General features: G+C 45.7%; 1 protein-coding gene across 1 annotated transcript in view; it reads right to left on the bottom strand.

The window, feature by feature from the left end:
• Nucleotides 1-19622, bottom strand: part of PRKRIP1 (PRKR interacting protein 1) — a 31597-nt gene that overhangs the window by 702 nt on the left and 11273 nt on the right. The gene's annotated exons all lie outside the window — the stretch shown is intronic.

The following is a 19622-nucleotide window of genomic DNA, read 5'->3' as shown; positions in this document are numbered from 1 at the left end:
ACAGCCCACTGCTGACCAGAAGCCTTATCAATAACGTAAACAGTCCATTAACATATTTTGTATGTTGGGGCACCTGGGTGACCCAGTCGGTTGGGTGGCCGACTACAGCTCACGTCATGATCTTGGGGTCTGTGAATTCGAGCCCCGCCACGGGCTCTGTGCTGACAGCTCAGAGCCTGGAGCCTGCTTCGGATTCTGTGTCTCCCTCTCTCTCTGCCCCTTCCCTGCTTGCTCTCTCTCTGTTTCTCTCTCTCAAAAGTAATAAACATTAAAAAAAAAAATTAAAAAAAAAAACATTTTGTATGTTACGTGCATTGTATACTGTATTCCTACAATAAAGTAAGCTAGAGAGAAAAAATGGTATTAAGAAAATACATTTACAGTGCTGTACTGTAAAAAAAAACAACCCATGTCTACATGGACCCACACAGTTCAAACCCAGGTTGTTCAAGGGTCAGCTGTAGTTGTTCCCGTATAGTAGTGCGAGGGGCCAGAGGGGGTCCTCATGTCCATCAGTCCCTCACGCCACTTCTCGGGGATAAAGGGTCAGTCACAGAACTGCTCTACCACTGCTGGCAGGTGGATCTCATCCTTGTGAAGAAGGTCCAGGAGCATCCATAAAGAGAGCCCAACACCCCATCTAGTGGGCCTGTCTTTTTTTGAAAGGCAATTCCTTTTATTTTTAAGGTATTATAAGGTATTTATTTAAAAAATTTTTTTTTAACATTTACTTATTTTTGAGAGACAAAGAGAGACAGAGCATGAGCAGGAAAGGGGCAGAGGAAGGGAGACATAGAATCCGAAGCAAGTTCCAGGCTCCAAGCTATCAGCACAGAGCCTGATGTGGGGCTCGAATTCACAGACCGCAAGATCATGACCTGAGCCGAAGTCGGACGCTTAACCGACTGAGCCACCCAGGCGCCCCATAAGGTATTTTTTAATTTATTTTTTTAATTTACATCCAAGTTAGTTAGCATATAGTGCAACAATGGTTTCAGGAGTAGATTCCTTAATGCCCCTTACCCATTTAGCCCATCCCCCCCTCCCACAGCCCCTCCAGCAACCCTGTTTTTCTGCATATCTAAGAGTCTCTTATGTTTTGTCCCCCTCCCTGTTTATACATTATTTTTGCTTCTCTTCCCTTATGTTCATCTGTTTTGTATCTTAAAGTCCTCGTATGAGTGAAGTCATATGATCTTTGTCTTTCTCTGACTGACTGATTTCCCTTAGCATAATACCCTCCAGTTCCATCCACGTAGTTGCAAATGGCAAGATTGCATTGTTTTTGATTGCTGTGTAACACTCCATCGTATATATAGACCACATCTTTATTCGTTAATCCATCCATGGACATTTGGGCTCTTTCCGTACTTTGGCTACTGTCCATAGTGCTGCTATAAACATTGGGGTGCATGTGCCTCTTCGAAACAGCACACCTGTATCCCTTGGATAAATACCTAGTAGTACAATTGCTGGGTTGTAGGGTAGTTCTATTTTTAATTTTTTGAGGAACCTCCATACTGTTTTCCAGCGTGGCTGCACCAGTTTGCATTCCCACCAACAATGCAAAAGAGATCTTTTCTCCGCATCCTCGCCAAATGTGTCATTGCCTGAGTTAATGTTAGCCATTCTGACAGGCATGATGTGGTATCTCTTTGTGGTTTTGATATTTATTTCCCCGATGATGAGTGATGTTGAGCACTTTTTCATGTGTCGGTTGGCCATTTGGATGTCTTCTTTGGTGTCTTTTGCCCATTTCTTCACTGGATTCTTTGTTTTTTGGATGTTGAGTTTGATAAGTTCTTTATAGATTTTGGATACTAACCCTTTATCTGACATGTAGTTTGCAAATATCTTCTCCCATTCCATCAGCTGCCTTTTAGTTTTGCCGGTTGTTTCCTTCACTGTGCAGAAGCTTTTTATTTCGATGAAGTCCCAATAGTTCATTTTTGCTTTTGTTTCCCTTGCCTCCGGAGACGTGTTGAATAAGAAGTTGCTGCGGTCAAGATCAAAGAGGTTTTTGCCTGCTTTCTCCTCGAGGATTTTGATGGCTTCCTGTCTTACACTGAGGTCTCTCGTCCATTTTGAGTTTATTTTTGTGTCTGGTGTAAGAAAGTGGTCCAGGTTCATTCTTCTGCATGTCGCTGTCCAGTTTTCCCAGCACCACTTGCTGAAGAGACTGTCTTTCTTCCATTGGATATTCTTTCCTGCTTTTCAAAGTTAGTTGCCCATATGTTTGTGGGTCCGTTTCTGGGTTCTCTATTCTGTTCCGCCGATCTGAGTGTCTGTTCTCGTGCCAGTACCATACTGTCTTGATGATTACAGCTTTGTAATACAGCTTGAAGTCTGCCTCACTGCTTTTTATATGCCCCCCCCCCCCCCCCGCCGCCCAGGTCTGTCAACATGGCAGGGCAATGTCCCCGGCCAGCCCTTTAGCATTTAACACCAGGCTGACAATGCTCCTGTGGAGGTCTCAAGCTCTCACTACAGTCCACAAAAGGATTCGAAAACTCTGTAGCAGAGGGCTCTGCCCACAACAAACAGGCCAGCTTCCCGGCTCTTCCCACAGACCCAGAAACCTTCTCTCTTGACACTCCACGCGCAGCTCTGAATTCCAGTGCTTCCCCGGCACGACTGCCGGTACCCACAGTGCAGCTGAGCTGGCCGACAGCAGAGCAGAGAGACAACTTATTCCCAACTCCTCCTCCTCCTCTCTCCTCTCCGCGGGAGCAGGGCAGTGGGCGAGAGCTGGAACAGCAGAGCCAGAGCCACCAAAGCAGCCGGGTCCTCCAGCCCCTTGCGGGCACAGTGGGCTCCCCGGGCCCGCCTACGGGCCTCCTCCCTGCAGACGCTCAGGAGCTCAGTCCAGCACCCCCAGAGCACAAGGCACCCGGAGCTTTGCTACGCTGTCATCACCGCATCAGACAGAGAGCTTCAAGGCAGGAGGTGTGGAGTGCCCAGGACACAGCACAGCCTACGATTCACCCGCACACCCTGGGACGCGACACTAAAGAGCACTCACGGCAGTGGGTGGAAACCTCTCAGATTTAACGACTTTCGGGTATTCCTCCTCCTCCTCAACCTCCTGCCAGAAGTACAAACAGTGAGCACTGAACACCTCTCCACGCAGCGCCTTGCTTCACTCTAACAGAAGTCTCTGGACAAGTCCCACGCCAAGAGATCCAGTTCACAGATGAGGAACGGGGTTCAGAGAGATTAAGTAGCTGCTACTCAACGTGTCATAATCGGTAAGACCCAGGCCTCTAACCTGACTGATTCTCTAGGACTCGGCCTACCTTGCATGCGCAAGTGCACAGGGAAACTGAGGCAAAAGCATAACGAGAAGGAGACAGGAGTGAGGTGAGCACACTGAGTGGATAAGCAGGGTGTGGTCTGTGCACACGGGAATACCAGTCAGCCTTAGAAAGGGACATCGTGACGCCTGACAGACACCACGTGGAGAAAACTTGAGGACACGACACGAAGCGAAATAAGCCAGAGAGAAAGATACCTCTGGGTCCTCTTCTGTGAGGTGCTCAGAGTAGTCCAATTCTCAGAGACGAGAGTAAATGGGCGGTGCCAGGGGCTGGCAGGAGGGAGAAGGGGGAGTCAGGGCTGAATAGATACAGTTCCCGTTTCACAAGATGAAGAGTTCTGGAGACGGATGGCGGCACCAAGAGAAAGTACTTAACACCACTGAACTGGTTAAGATGGTAAATGTTAAGGGGCGCCTGGGTGGCTCAGTTGGTTAAGCATCTGACTTCGGCGCAGGTCACGATCTCACGGTTTGTGAGTTCGAGTCCTACACTGGGTGAGCTTGGGCCCTGCTTCTCTCTCTCTGCCCCTCGTGGGGTTCTCTCTCTCTCTCTCTCCACCCTCACTCACTTGCACACTCTCTCCCCCAAAAAAAAAGGTAAATGTTATTTCACCACAGTTAAAAAAAAAAAAAGAGAGAGGGAGAGACGCATACCATGGAAAGACAATGAAAAGCTAGAGATGGACTGAAAACCCGGCTCTGAGCCCCAGATGCTACCCCTCAGCTCTCTGAGCACAGCACTCAACGGAAAAGGACGTTATTTCTATGGCACGCGGCGTGATGCCTACAAGACCTTGGGCACTTGGTCTCCACCCTGAAGAACAAGGAGGCAGAGTCTTTGCCACTTGTAGCCCATTCCCCACATACCAGCTGGGAGTCCTGCTCTAGAACGTGGGCTCCAACGCAGAGCCCATATTCTGTCCGTCTCAAGGCTCTCTAAGAACCACCAACCACCCCTGCACAGGTCTGAACACAGGACAGGAGCACAGGATTTGATCTTCCACTCTGATCTTTTTTTAAAAAATTTCTATTTAGGGGCGCCTGGGTGGCGCAGTCGGTTAAGCGTCCGACTTCAGCCAGGTCACGATCTCGCGGTCCGTGAGTTCGAGCCCCGCGTCAGGCTCTGGGCTGATGGCTCGGAGCCTGGAGCCTGTTTCCGATTATGTGTCTCCCTCTCTCCCTGCCCCTCCCCCGTTCATGCTCTGTCTCTCTCTGTCCCAAAAAAAAATAAATAAATAAAACGTTGAAAAAAAAAATTAAAAAAAAAAAATTTCTATTTAAACGTATTTTATTTCTACTTTTTATTATTTTTTTAAAGTTATTTTAAGAGAGTGAGCGAGAGACAGCGCACATATGCAGGAGGGACAGAGAGACAGAGAGACAGAGAAAGAGAGAATCCCAGGCAGGCTCTGTGCTGTCAGTGTGGAGCCCAACTCGGGGCTCGATCTCACTACCTGTTGAGTTCATGACCTGAGCTGAAATCAAGAGTTAGATGCTCAACCGAGTGAGCCATCCAGGTGTCCCTTCAACTCTGATCTTGAAGAAACCGTGAAACGCTGACTAACCTGGGTGTTTGTGCAATGGGTGTTTTGGAAGCCTGAGATGCTAACAAGAAGAGGAGGGCTCGAATCATCCCTTGTGATGGAAAAACCCCTGAAAATGTGGTACCTCACCTAATAGTAAACACAACTGATTCCTACGTGTGGGAAACACGTCAGGGCCTAGAAGCATTGCTCTCAAAGAGGAGAAACCTAGGAGTCTGGTGCACATTCGAGTCCTTTGGTAATTCAATAAAATTATTTCACTCGCTCCGTCTTTCAACATAGTAAAGAAATAAAAAACGAAGCGCTCATTACTACTGTGTTTAGTAGCTAGGACCTAAGAATTCAGAAAGATGCTGTCCCAAATGAAAACGAGACACCACAACGCACACCCCAGAATGGCTCAGTTATGCAAACTGATGCTACCAATCGCTGGCGAGGATGTGCAGCATTGGCAGCTCTCACTTGCTGGAGGGACGGCGACATGGAACAGCTGTTCTGCAGACCGTCCGTCAGTTTCTTACGCGGCTACACGCGCTTATCATGTGACCTGGCAATCACCTCCTAGGGACACAGTCAACTGACCTGGAAACACATCCACACAAAAGTCACACAGAAGTGTTTGTGGAGGTTTTCATCACGATCACCAGAAACAGAAGGCCACCAAGATGTCCTTTAATAGACGAATGGACAAAGAAACCATGGTGTATCCGTACGACGGAATGGTGCAGTACTATTCCACAATAAAAAGGAATGAGCTATAGAGCCGGGCCAAAGCATGGATGGATCTTAAACGTATTTCTCTGAGTGAAAGAAGCCAGCCTGAGAAGGCTGCGTGCCGCGGGACCCCGGCTATCTGGTACCGTGGAACACGGTGAAGAGATCGAGGCTGCCAGGGACCGCGGGTGGCAGGAGGCTGGAGAGGTGAAGCACACGGGGTTCCTTTGAAGGCAGTGAAGCTATTCCGTGTGATACTGTAATAGTGAACACATGACGTCGTGCCTTCGTCAAAACTCCCAGAACTTCACAGCACAAAGAATCAATCTTAACGTGTGCGAATGTAAAGACTTATTTAGGATGTCAAGGATCCCAGGATGAATGCAAAAAGTGGCACATGAATCCAACCGTGTAACAAATGGAGGAAACAACCTCTGTGAAGGGGACGGGGTGCCGCCCCGACGTACTTTTGGATACGGCGGTGTCTGTAAGACCAAAGGCAAAGGAACTGTGCGTAACACTGCACCAGCTGATAAAAGTTGTGTTGCACGGGTAACGGGTTACCAATTCTGAGCCACGATCCACGTCCATCGGAACTGAACAACTGAATAACCGAACGGTAGGTAGTAGGGGCCAGGTTACTCACTGTCAAAAGTGGGAGGTTATAGGCAAACAAGTGAGAAGGCTGGAATGATCCATGTGGCAATGAATTAGGGTTGGAGACATCGAGACAAACTCACCTTGAGTGAAATACAGATTAATACGGATGGTTATATATAGAAATAACTATAAAAATGCACTTATACACTGGTCAGTACACGTGCACTTTTCCTTGGACTACAAACAACCACACCCCGGTAGCGAAGAGCACACCCAACCCCCAGATCTCGGTTTGTACTACCATTCCCCAATAAAACAAACCAAGACTCCTCAGAGAAATGGCTGCTTCTAGGTCTGGGGCAGGAAATACACAAGGTAAGTCTGGAATAGCTTGTAGTGCCAGGAAGGAAGGAAGGAAGGAAGGAAGGAAGGAAGGAAGGAAGGGAGGGAGGGAGGGAGGAAGGAAAGGAAGGAAAGGAAGGAAAGGAAAGGAAAGGAAAGGAAAAGAAAGGAAGGAAAGGAAGGGAAAGGAAAGGAAAGGAAAGGAAAGGAAAGGAAAGGAAGGAAGGAAGGAAGGAAGGAAGGAAGGAAGGAAGGAAGGGAAGGGAAGGGAAGGGAAGGGAAGGGAAGGGAGGGAAGGGAAGGAAAGGAAAGGAAAGGAAAGGAAAGGAAAGGAAAGGAAAGGAAACGAAAGGGAGGGAGGGAGGGAGGGAGGGAGGAAGGAAAGGAAGGAAAGGAAGGAAAGGAAAGGAAGGAAAGGAAAGGAAGGAAAGGAAAGGAAGGAAAGGAAAGGAAGGAAAGGAAAGGAAAGGAAAGGAAAGGAAAGGAAAGGAAAGGAAGGAAAGGAAGGAAGGAAGGAAGGAAACCCCACCTAAATCCCACAATAACAGGAGTATGTAAAAGGGACACAGGAGCCAAAGCAAAGTGCCCCCAATGGCCAAAGCTATAACAATTTGAGTAACAAAAGAAATAAAGTGGTACCGGATTCGACCTAAAGTATAAAATAAATATCCACAAGTCCATATTGATATAAATAGACAAACAGGGGAGAAGAGACAAATCTGTGAAGGATTTCCAATAATTCATGTAGCATTCCCACCCACACAGAGAGGGTGCATAATCCCCCACTCCATACGTGCGGGCTGCACATAGTGACTTCTTCCCAAAATGTACAGTGTGGGAAGGAGGGAAAAGGAGTAAATTTACAGTAGGCAATCCTGACAAGCACTGCCTCAGCCAGGTGATCAAGGTCAACACATCAATAGTGCCAGTCATCTTGACAGTATACAGCCTTGACATGATGTCATTAAGAATGGAACTTTACCTCTTTGGCCTTCCTCCCCAAAATAAGTAACTCCAGTCTCATCATGAGAAAAATATCAGACCAATCCCAATCGAGAGACACTCTACAGGACACCAGACCCTCAAAACTCTCAAAGGCAAAAAACAAGCAAAGTCTGAGAAACTGTGACTGAATGTAATGTGATATCCTGGATGGGATTCTGGAACAAGAAAAAGGCATTAGAGGTGAAAACTAAAGAAGTCTGAATAAAGTATGGACTTTAGCTAATATATCTATCAATAATTGGTTCATTAATTGTGACAAAGGAACGGTTAACTTCAGATGTTAATAACAAAGGAAGCTGAGTATATGGAAATCCTTTGTACTATTTTTGCACTTTTTCTGTAAATCTAAAACCATGTTAAAAAGTTCTTATTAAAAAAAAAAAAAAGGACACTGTACCACATTCATGGAACTGAGATTACAGCTGAATAGTGTTGGGAGGGACAATTTCTTCTGCCCTTCAAGGTCCCTCTAGCTGGATTAAGAATCAAATTGACATGGGACAGTAATAGGAGAAAATCAAATTTAGTTTTGTATGTATGGGGAATCCAGACAGATACAAAATTCCAAGAACACGCAACATGAAGGCTTGAGTGACATCCTGAGCATAGGAGAGGGCAGGAGCCTGAGGATACAAAGAGGCGGAAAACCGTTAGCAGGAAGGTAATAGGAGATGTTTGGAAAACAAAGGTTGTCCTACTGTGCAGATAATTTCTTAGGTAATGAGGAATCTCTATTAATAGCTCTCTTCCTGACAGAGCAGGTGGTTGAGGGGGGAGGTAAAGAGCTTTTCCTGAATCTGCTAGGTTTTGGTTGCTTTTAACTTATGAAAACTAGTAACAGGAAACCTCACCAAAATGGAGTTGAGGGGTTTTGGCAGGGGAGGTCTCACACCCTACCATTCGAGGTCGGCTGCAGACCCAACAGGGAGAGATGGGCTTGACTTTGCACGTGGTTACTACTCTTCTATCCCAGGCAGAGGAAGAAATGCTTTACTATGTATCCCCCCAAAAGCCCAGCCACTGAGAAGCCACCATACTTTGAATTCTCAGTTTACTCCACCGGACTTCCGGTTTGTAACGGCCTTCCCAACTTACCCCTGTCCTCTTTAAAAAAGCATTACCTCGCCTTTGTTCCCCAGACTTGCCTATGGTTTTCTGCAGCTTGCCTGTCCCGACTGCGGTTCTTTTCTATTTCCAAATAACCCCCTTTTGGCTGCTAAGATAACTAGCAATTTTTTAAAAATGTTTTTATTTATTTTTGAGACAGAGAGAGACAAAGCATGGGCAGGGGAGGGGCAGAGAGAGAGGGAGACACAGAATCTGAAGCAGGCTCCAGGCTCTGAGCTGTCAGCCGAGAGCCCAACGCAGGGCGCAAACTCATGGACTGTGAGATCATGGCCTGAGCTGAAGTCAGACGCTCAACCACCTGAGCCACCCAGGTGCCCCAGATTACTAGCAATTTTTATTTTTAAGGTTAACAAACTCAAAATAATGTTCCTGCCAACGTGGCCCATCTTGGGACAGCCTGATCCTGGCTCCTTCAATAGACAACTACATTACAGGATTTAGCAGATTCTATAAACCGAGTAAGCATGTGCAGCACCCTCTGGGAGCAAGGTGGAGGGGACAGTTTGGTTAGGTTGAGGAGGGAGGTTAGGTAAGGCTTTACAAAGAGAGAAAACATGGCAGGAGGAAGGCGGGGGATGACTACAAGCCCTTCAGGCAGAGGGGGGTTCAGGGGGCGGGAAAAAGGAAAGAGCGCAGAGTCCAGAGCGCGTGAAGTGAGGTGAAGAACGGAGGCGTACACCTGGCGAGGGCAGAGAACCGCTGGAAGGGAGTGGCCAGACCCAACTGGTGGAGAGGCTGGGAAGGAAGAGCTGGGAACGCGGGAGCTGCTGACTAGATCTCAAGCAGGGTCACCTCGTGGGTAAACACAGAACGTGGAGCCGCATCACCTGGGGTCAAATCCTGCCCCGTCCCCTCCCTCCCTCCGGCTCTGTGGGTGCCAGCACTGTTTGGTGCCTAAGGTCCCTCAACTGTAAACTGGGGATAACACAGTGCCTGTCTCTCAGGGTCGTCGGGAGGATCATGTTAATATTCACAAAGCTCGTACAGCTGGGGGTACATAAAAAATTTTCAATAAACGTTAGCTATTGTTGTAATTTTTTTTAAGTAAATTCTACCCCCAGGGCTTGAACTCATGACTCTGAGATCAAGAGTCACATGCTCTACCGACCGAGCCACCCAGGTGCCCCTGGTATTACATAATGTTAAAAAAGAAAAAAGAAGCCCAAAATTGAGTCATTTGCCGCCCCCCCCCCCCCCCCGCCCCCCACGACAGCAAACAAGACTTAATGACAGTTTCAACCTATGCCAGGAATGTGACTTTTAAACAGTGGACCTGAAATTTCCAGATCTACACGGGAGAGGTCATCTGAATGATAAAAACCCTGCCATTCCCTTTTGCCCTCCCCACAAAGATTTCCCAGCTTGAAACAATCCTTTCTTTTCTTTTGCTTGTATCTTCTTGCCTGACCCTCCTTCCAATAAAAACCTTCCATTTTGTACACCCCCTGGGGGCATCTCTCCACTTGCTGGATGGGATGGTGTCAGTTTCATGAATTGCTTAAAATTAAGCCAATTTGATCCTCAAATTTACTCAGATGAATTTTGTTTGAAGTCACATTCTTATCCACGTGGAGGAACATAAAACTTTTTTTTTAGTTTATTTAATTATTTTGAGAGAGACAGAGCAAGCAGGGGAGAGACAGGGAGAGAAGGAGAGACAGAATCCCAGGCAGGCTCTGCACTGTCAGCACAGAGCCCAATGCGAGGCTCGAACTCACAAACCGTGAGATCGTGCCCTGAGCCAAAAGCAACAGGCAGACACTTAGCTGACTGAGCCACCCAGGTGCCCCTGGAGGAACAATTTTTTAAAAGCCAGCGCTGGCAAGGATATGGCAGAAGTGTGCCCCACTGCATCCTGTAGATGACAGTAACAACTGGAACTACTCCTTTGGAAAGTAGCGTATTTCAAGAGGCACGGAATCTTTTTATATTCTATGATCTAGTAATTCCCACTGCTAGAAATGTATCTTAAGGAAATAAACCTTATAAAGGGGGAAGGGAGACAGGTATATAATAGTCGCTAACGTGTCTTCTAAAGAAGACACAAACCAAATCAAGCTAATGTCTAACAAAAGGGAAAAAGGTTAGACGTATCATAGCATGCCAACTGCTGGATGTCATCAGTCACTGAAAAAATTAGGAAGGACTGGAAATTCTCACAATATTAAATAAAATAAGCAAAACAGAAAACTGTTCATACACTGTAACTACATACAAATGACACGTGCATGTGGCAAGAGACTAAAGCAAAAGAACAGAAAGAGGCTTTACTAGGATAACATTTGAGCTGTTTCCATTAGTGCTATACTATTGTTTACACAACATTGTAAAATCCAGGGATCTGACTTTATTCACATATTTTAGGAATACTAAGTAAATGCCACAGAGTGTAACTGAAACGGATACTTTTTATTTTTTGCTTATTTACTTTCTATTTTTATTTTTTACTTAAAATTTTTTTTAATTTCAGTTTTTTAATTTTTTTTTACATTTTATTTTTGAGAGAGAGAGAAAGAGAGAGAAAGAGAGAGAGAGAGAGAGAGAGAGAGAGCGCGCGCGCGCACAAGTGGGGGAGGGGCAGAGAGAGAGGGAGACACAGAATCCCAAGCAGGCTCCAGGCTCTGAGCTGTCAGCACAGAGCCCGATGTGGGGCTCAAACTCAAACCCCAAGATCATGACCTAAGCCAAAGTCGGAGACTCAACCAACTGAGCCACCCAGGAGCCCTAGGATTAAAGTTTTGACTTTATTCTTTTCTGCATATTCCAAAATTTTTTAATTTTTTTAAAGTTATTTATTTTGAAATCCAGAGACAGTGTGAGCAGGGGAGGGGCAGAGAAAGAAAGAAAGAAAGAAAGAAAAGAAGAAAGAGAGAGAGAGAGAGAGAGAGAGAGAGAGAGAGAGAGAGAATATCCCAAGCAGGCTCTGCACTGTCAGCACAGAGCCCGATGTGGGGGAACTCACAAAATTGTGAGATCATGACCTGAGCCAAAACTGAGAGTCAGACGCTTCAATGACGAAGCGACCCAGGCCCCCAGATTTCTTTTTTGTAATCAACTGATTAATTTTGAGAAAGAGAGAGCGAGTGAGTGAGCGCAAGTGGCAGGGCTCGAGCTCACAAACCTTGAGATCACGAATTGTCTGCATATTCCAAAAATTTCTAAAATGACCATATATTATCTTTATTCTCAAAAGACACAAACAATACGAAGAGTTTCTCAACATAGCGCGTATAAGAATTTTGGCACTGAAACAAACAGTTCAATCCAAAACATATATTGAGTTCCTTCTGAACACACCAGTTGACGTGAGTGTTGACCGGGGCAATTTTGTCCCCCCTTCCCCACTGGCAATGTCTGGAGACCTTTTTTTTTTTTAAGTTTTACTTATTTTCAAGAGACAGCGTGTGGGGGAGAGGCAGACAGAGAGAGGGAGACAGAGAATCCCAAGCAGGCTCCACACCGGCAGTGCAGAGCCTGATGTGGGGCCTGAACTCACAAACCGTGAGACCATGACCTGAGCCAAAATCAAGAGTTGGATGCTTAACCGACTCAGCCACCCGGGCGCCCCAGTCTGGAGACCTTTTTGATTGTCAGTGACCTAGGTAACAGTGGGTCCTACTGGCCTCTAGCAGGTAGAGTTAAACATCCCACAGTGAACAGGATATAGCCCCTCCCAGCAAAGAATTCTTCAGCCCAAAATGTCGACAGCAGGATAGCACAGAGGATGAGAAACTGCTCTTGACATACCTAACAACAAATCGCCTGAGGCCACCCTGGGTTTCTTTGATAGGGAGGCCTATGTCAGGACAAGTAACATTGGTGTTAGAACACATCGTTTCAGGAGTTCAAGGTTTCAAAAATCCAGATTGGCTTAATGCCATCCCGTGGTGTTGTTCAGACTGCACTGCAGGGTGTCTTCACTGAGTCACTGGACCGGCAAGGACAACGAACGGGGAGATTTCCTCGTGAACAACAGAATGGAACTCGTAGCCAGCTGTCCCTTGCTGCTTTTTAGAAGGGCCTAAAAAGCTGGAACGATTTCAGTCCAAGCCCATCGAGAACCCAGCGGTGCACAGAAGCCACCTTGTGGCACAACTCGGTATCACCACATTAAGTTTCTATTCATTTCAATCAGACAACAAGATCTATTTTGTCTTTCACAATATGAAAAATAAAGAAGGAAACTGAGAAGGCACAGTAAAAGGCACACACACCGTCTTTATGACCAGCACTCTATCCTGCTCACTGGTACCAAGCACACACAACCATGTATTATTACTGATCACTGTTTAGTACGTACAGGTGCTAACTTCACAATTAAGCATAAGAGCAGGGCCCCTGAATCTGAACAATGATTTTCAAATTTGTTGGTCTGCAGCCCATAGCTGACACAGAATCTGAAAGAAAATTTCACAAATACTTAACCAGACTGTGATGCACTCTGACAATTTCTAGTCTGTTCTATTGATGTCTGGAAAAATGACAGCTGCAGCCTCAAAACTAACTGCATGACTTAGCGAGTGAAGATCACACCCTCGGCTTGAGAAAACACCGTGCTACTGTGGTGTGACTCCGGGATGTGGCATTATGACAAACATCTGTCTTTTTGATAGAACTGAACTTTAAGACAGGTGGAGACCCGGGGAGAGGGCACAAGGCTGCTGTAAAGAAGCTGGAGGCTCCAGATGAAATCTCCCCGAAAACACTAAAGCCTGCTGTACGATCTCAAATACACTTCATAGCCTCGGGCAAATTAAAGAAAGGTGACAGAAAACTGTACGGTCAGGTGCACCAAATGTCTAGAAGAGGTTAGAAAAGGAAGATTCAAGAGGCCCCAGCTCTGTGATGGTGCCACTGGTCCCCTTCAATTACAGAACCGATTACTAAAAAGTTTATATGCCATTCCAAAGACCCAATACAGGTTCGTTCGTTAAGTGCAAACTAACACCTGTTTCTTGTTCTGAAAGAGTTTTTAGACTCACTGGTGAGGGACCACCCCACGCCCCCAAATATAGTAATTACAGCAAGGCATTTGGCAAAGTTATCAAACTACAGAATTTTAGATCGAGAAAGAGCTTATCAGTTATAAGCTAAAAAAGAAATTTCAAATAAGAGAACCCAGATGTTTGAGGTCAGGGTGAGCCAGAGGGAGAGCTAACTTTAGAACTTACCTCTACTATACTCACTGCATGATCTCATGTTACCACTTAGTTTCTTATGCCATGTCTGTTGGTAAGAGGAAAGAAGAGGGAGTCTGGTTGCTTTCTTAGTGGGAGAATTAACTCCACACTAAGAGTTTTAACAAACCAGTTCCTGCCAGCCTACAAGGAGGAACTCTCCTGTGGATGTTAAAGGGCTCTGGCCCCCACCCAGGCTCAGTCTGGTTCGACATTTTTATCAATGACAAGGGAATTATGTTTATCAAATCTGCCTATGACAACATCAGAAAGACATGGTAGGCAACATGCTGATTTCAGGATATGGATTCAAAAGGATTTTGGAACCTGACTCAACAGAGCCGAGAGCACCAAGTTAAAACGCAAAAGAGCTAAAGTCCCGTGTTTGAAGTAGAAACAAAACAAAACAAAAAATAGAAGGTTCCAGGTAAGATAAAGCAAGCACACGGACTCCTCCTCTCCACTGAATACAGTGACGGGACCTGGACAGAATGACGGACTCTTGAGAAGCAAGCAGACTGCGGAAAAAGACCAGCCTACAAAGTGCCACTGGAACAGTTTTGAATTCCTAGGGTTTTTCCCCACTCCGGTATCCCTCGGTCCAGACTCAGATGTTCAACATGCAGAAGTGAAGCCTGGGCGCAGACAGAACACAAGAAACCCTCCGCCTGTAGTCTGAGGAGTAAGAAAGGGGGTTCCCGATGCTCAGAGTAAGGGAAATTCTGTGCTTCTTTGTTCTCCATTCTCTCACACCCTAGCTCCCAGGCCACTCTGCCAGAGTCACAGCGGCAACAGCAACTGCGGCGGCAGCGGGGGCCTGCTGGCACAAACACTTCAAAAGAGGGGAGCCTTTCTCTCCCATCAGAGGAGCCGTGGGTCCTAAGAGAGCTGGGCAAGCCTGCCGCTTTCCCCCTCCGCCCTGGATGCAGGGGCAACTGGAGGAAGGACGTACCAGAGTGGTAACTAAAGCCCCGGCTTTCTGCCTGGAGTTCTGAAAAGGAGAGTCCTAGGGACCCGGAGAGTACAGGAGCAGTCACGGAGAAAAAGATTAGAACCTCCCGAACCCCTGGGCTCACGCTGACAAGCACACGTATGGACGTGGCCCTAGTCATCATACCAAATGCTCCGAGAACCCAACCGACGCTGGAGCCGCAACCACAACCTACAGAAGGCTGGCGAGAACCAGGCTGCCTGCCTGCTAAAATAAGTATCAACAAGACCAAAGCCTCATGATAGAATATTCAAAGTGCCCAGGATACAGTAGACAGTTACTTGACATATGAAAAATCAGGAAAATCTCGACTTGCACGGGGAAAGACAATCAACAAATGCCAATGCTAAGATGACTTAGATGCTGGAGTAACCAAATACTTTAAAGCAGTTGCTTAGAAATCTTTCCGGGAAGAGTGAACACTCTTGAAATGAATGGAAAGAGAGAAAATTGCAGCAAATAGAAGGCATATAAAGAAGAATCTACTGGAAATTTCAGGACTTTTCTGAAAAAACACAGTAACTGAGATAAAAAAAAAAATCCATTGGAAAGGATTAACAGCAGAATAGATGGCATAGGAAAGAGATAGTTTGAAGTCAGATCAGTAGGAATTATCCAATAGGAAGACCAGAAACAAAAACGACTGAATAAAAATTTTTCCAAAAAAAATTTGTTTTTAATTTAATTTACATCCAAGTTTGCAGCATATAGTGCAACAATGATTTCAGGGGTAGATTCCTTAATGCCCCTTCCCCATTTAGTCCATCCCCCCCCTCCCGCAACCCCTCCAGTAACCCTCTGTTTGTTCTCCATATTCAAGAGTCTCTCATGTTTTGTCCCCCTCCCTGTTTTTATATTCTTTTTGCTTCCAAAATTTTTCCAAATTTGACAAAAGACAAACAGGCCTACAGATTGGAGTAGCTCAGTGAAATCCAAACAGGATTAAACCAAAGAAATCCATATGCAGACCCATCATAATCAAACTGTTGACATCTAAAGACAGAAATATTAAAAGCAGCCAGATAAAAATAATGATAGAACAATCTCAATAGTTATAAAATTTTCATCAGAAACCATGCAGGCCACAGAAAGTGGCATGGTATTTCTAAAGTGCTGGAAGAAAAAACTGCCAACCCCAAATTTTTTTTTAAGTTCACCTATTTAAAAGAGGGGCAGGGGGAGAGATTGAGAGTGAGTAAGCAAGGGCAGGCAGGGGAGGGGCAGAGAGAGAGCAGGCTCCGCAATGACAGTGCGGCGCTCAAACAGTGAGATCATGACCCAATGTGGGGCTCGAACTCACAGTGAGATCATGACCTAAGCCAAAATCAAGAGTCAGACACTTAACCGACTGAGCCACCAAGGTGCTCCCCAAGTTTTATATCTAGTGAGAATGTCCTTCAGGAACAAAGGTGATATAAAGACAGCCTCATATGAAGAAAAGCAAAGAAAGTTCATAGCCAGCAGACCTCTTCTAACCAAATGACTGAAGGAAGTTCTTCAGACAGAAAGGAAATGATGCCAGAGGTAAGCTTGGAACATCACGGACAAAGGAAGAACAGAAATCTAACTATCTGGTTACTATTATTATTCTAGACAATTCTCCTCCTGATCTTCAAAATGTACCGGATGATTGAAAACAAAAATAACATTATCCACTAGGGTTTTCAATGTATGTAGATGTAATACTTAAGGCAACCACAACATAAAAGGTCAAGAGACCTAAATGGTGACAAGTTTCTACATTCCACTTAAATACCGATTCTAAGTAGACTGTGAAAGGAGTACATGTATAGCAAGCTGCAGAGGAACAACTAAAAAGCTAGAGAGAGGGATATAGTTAAAAACACAATACATTAAAGTGAGATAAAAAAAATGTTCAAATAATACAAAAGACAGAGAAAAAGAAACAGAAATACAGAAGGAACAACAGAAAAACCCCCAAATAAAATGGTAGCCCTAAAATCCAAACAGATCAATATAAAAAGGTAGAGACTCTAAGAATGGGGGGGAAAAAAACCCATGACTCAAACATCTGATATCTACATGAAACATATTTACTCAGAAGAAAAATTTTTATTAGTGCATTTTATTTTTATTTTATTTAAAAAAAAAATTTTTTTTTTTTAACGTTTATTTATTTTTGAGACAGAGAGAGACAGAGCATGAACGGGGGAGGGGCAGAGAGAGAGGGAGACACAGAATTGGAAGCAGGCTCCAGGCTCTGAGCCATCAGCCCAGAGCCCGACGCGGGGCTCAAACTCACGGACCGTGAGATTGTGACCTGAGCTGAAGTTGGACGCTTAACCGACCGAGCCACCCAGGCGCCCCAGTGCATTTTATTTTTAAATGTTTATTTTTGAGAGAGACAGAGGCACACGCACAAACAGGGGACGGGCGGAGAGAGAAAGGGAGACGTAGAATCTGAAGCAGTCTCCAGGCTCTGAGCTGCCAGCGCAGAGCCTGACACAGGACACGAACCCACAAACTGTGAGATCATGACCTGAGCTGAAGTCAGACACCCAACTGACCGAGCCACCCAGGTGCCCCCAAGAAACATTTCAAATATAGGCAGGGAAAAGTCTAAAGGGATGGAAGCACTTTCAGAATGGCAGAGTAAGGATCTCTAAAAATCTGCTCCTCCACAAAAATAATTAAGAACATCAACAATTTCAAAACCAACTTTTTCAGAACTCTGGAAACGTTCCTTGGATTGTTCAAGAAAAATGGCTGAACCTTGGTAAGTACAGCAAGTTCTATGGCATTCTAACGTCTCTCTCTCACCATATCCAAGGTAGCCCCTCATCACCACAGCGGTTGTGGAAACCAACCGCCTGGCAGCCACTGGAGGAAGTAAACTGTTGGACGGTCCTCAGAAGTTCCATACTCAGAGCACCGTCCCTATGTGAGCTGTCTAGCTGCTCCCCAGAAAACTTCCACTCCCAAGGCTTATCTTCATTCAACCTTAGTGCAAACAGCCCTTTCTCAAGGGTGGTCGTCAAAAACAACCAGTGGCAACTGTTGAACATTGCAGCTGCCTAAGGTATTAACAGTTGGCGCAATCAAGAAATCCATCAAAACCTGAGGAAAAGTTGGGACTTTAGACAGCCACGTGCAGAGCTGTGTACCTGTCTAAGAAAGACAAGTGATGGTCCTAATCTCACCTCTGGCTGACCTCGAAGCTCTGTGCAAGGAGGGCACGAAGGCTAAAGCAAATTGTGAACCGCCTGCCAAAACGTTGAAGGCATGTTCCTACAGATACGTAGAGCCCCTCGGCAAAGGCTGCGAGACTTGGAAGTTCAAAGAAATCTCTACTCTTCAGCTGACCACTAAGCTAACAAAGCAGACTCAATAAAGAATGCAGGCTTTACAAAATTAGCTCAGGAAATTCACTAAACACTAAATAATAGCAATGACAACACAAAGAAAACATAAATCACCTAGAGCCAAGGACCTTTCTATATCCTGATGTCATGGGTCCAAGTTACAATACCTCCTTCGATATAACATGAGACTGGCTCGGGGTGCCTGGGTGGCTCAGTCGGTTCAGTGTCCGACTCTTGATTTTGGCTCAGGTCATGATCCCAGGGTCATGGGATCGAGCCTTGCATCAGGCTTTACACTGAGTGTGACGCCTGTTTGGGATTCTCTCTCCTTCTTTCTCTCCCCTACTCACACATGCGCTCGCTCCCTCTAAAATAAATAAAACAAAAAACAAAAAACCATGAGATTGGCTCCTGTGCCCAATCCTCCAGCCCTTGGATCAAGTACTGGATGTTCCTGTGTGTGTGGGGAGGAAGAGGGCTGGGAAAGTAATGAGGTGGTTTCTTTCAGGGATGAGGTCCTAGCAATCATATTTCAGTGTTATAAAAGAAATGATTCTAAGAAATGGGGAGGAAGAGTCTAAGACTATACCATACAGAGGGTGTCACGCAGTACATTTACAAACCATAAGGAAACTGATCCTGGAAGGGACCGATCATATTTAGTGTGTCAGTGAAAGTCTGACTTTATCTTAAGACCAAAACTCACAACCGTCTAACCAGGAACCATGCCTAGTCAATCAGGGAACAGCCACCAATTCAGTAATGTGTATGCACTTGTCGTTTTTTGGTCTCTTAGCATCTTTGGTCCTTTCCATCTGAGGCCCCTCTTTCCCGGGTTCTCAGCTCAGGGGCTCTCAGGGGAGCGGCTGGCACCTCTGGCCAGGTGGAGTGCTCAGAGGTGGACAGGACTGGTAGCACTGTGGGACACTGACACGTGACTCACCCCTATTCCTCCTCGTTAACAAAATCTCATCCCAGTCCGGGGTGGCAATGTAGCCGGCTCCCAGGGATAAATCGTGACAGGTTAAACACGGTCACAACAGTTCGGTTTTCTATTCGTCTAACCTAATAGCAGCAAGGGATGGCAAGGTGACCAGTGAAATATAAAATGCCATCTGTTGGGCACTTCTGGGGGATCTTCTGCACTTCTGTTAAAATACCAGCATCCCCTGCACTTCTCTCCCCTTTGGACACAGGTATGATGCCAGGAGCCACAGCAGCCATCTCACACCCACAAAGTAAAGGCCAAGAGAAGTGCAGGGGATACTGGGCCTGCCACTCCTGAGCTGCTGAACCACAAGAGGCTGCCATCTACCACCAGATTTCTTATTAAGTGAGAGAAATGAACTCTTCTTTGTTTAACTACTGCTAGTTTTCTGTTTTTTTTTTTTTTTTTTTTATAGCCCAAAGCATTCTTAACTGACTTGCCAAGCGACTTCATCAGGGCCAAAAAAACACAAAAGCACTTTTGTGAAGGACATC

Source organism: Panthera onca, chromosome E3 (genome assembly GCF_046562875.1).
Source record: "Panthera onca isolate mPanOnc1 chromosome E3, mPanOnc1 haplotype 2, whole genome shotgun sequence".
Classification (NCBI taxonomy): domain Eukaryota; kingdom Metazoa; phylum Chordata; class Mammalia; order Carnivora; family Felidae; genus Panthera; species Panthera onca.
Note: the sequence above shows the minus strand (reverse complement) of the source record. Positions and strands in the feature narration are given on the sequence as shown.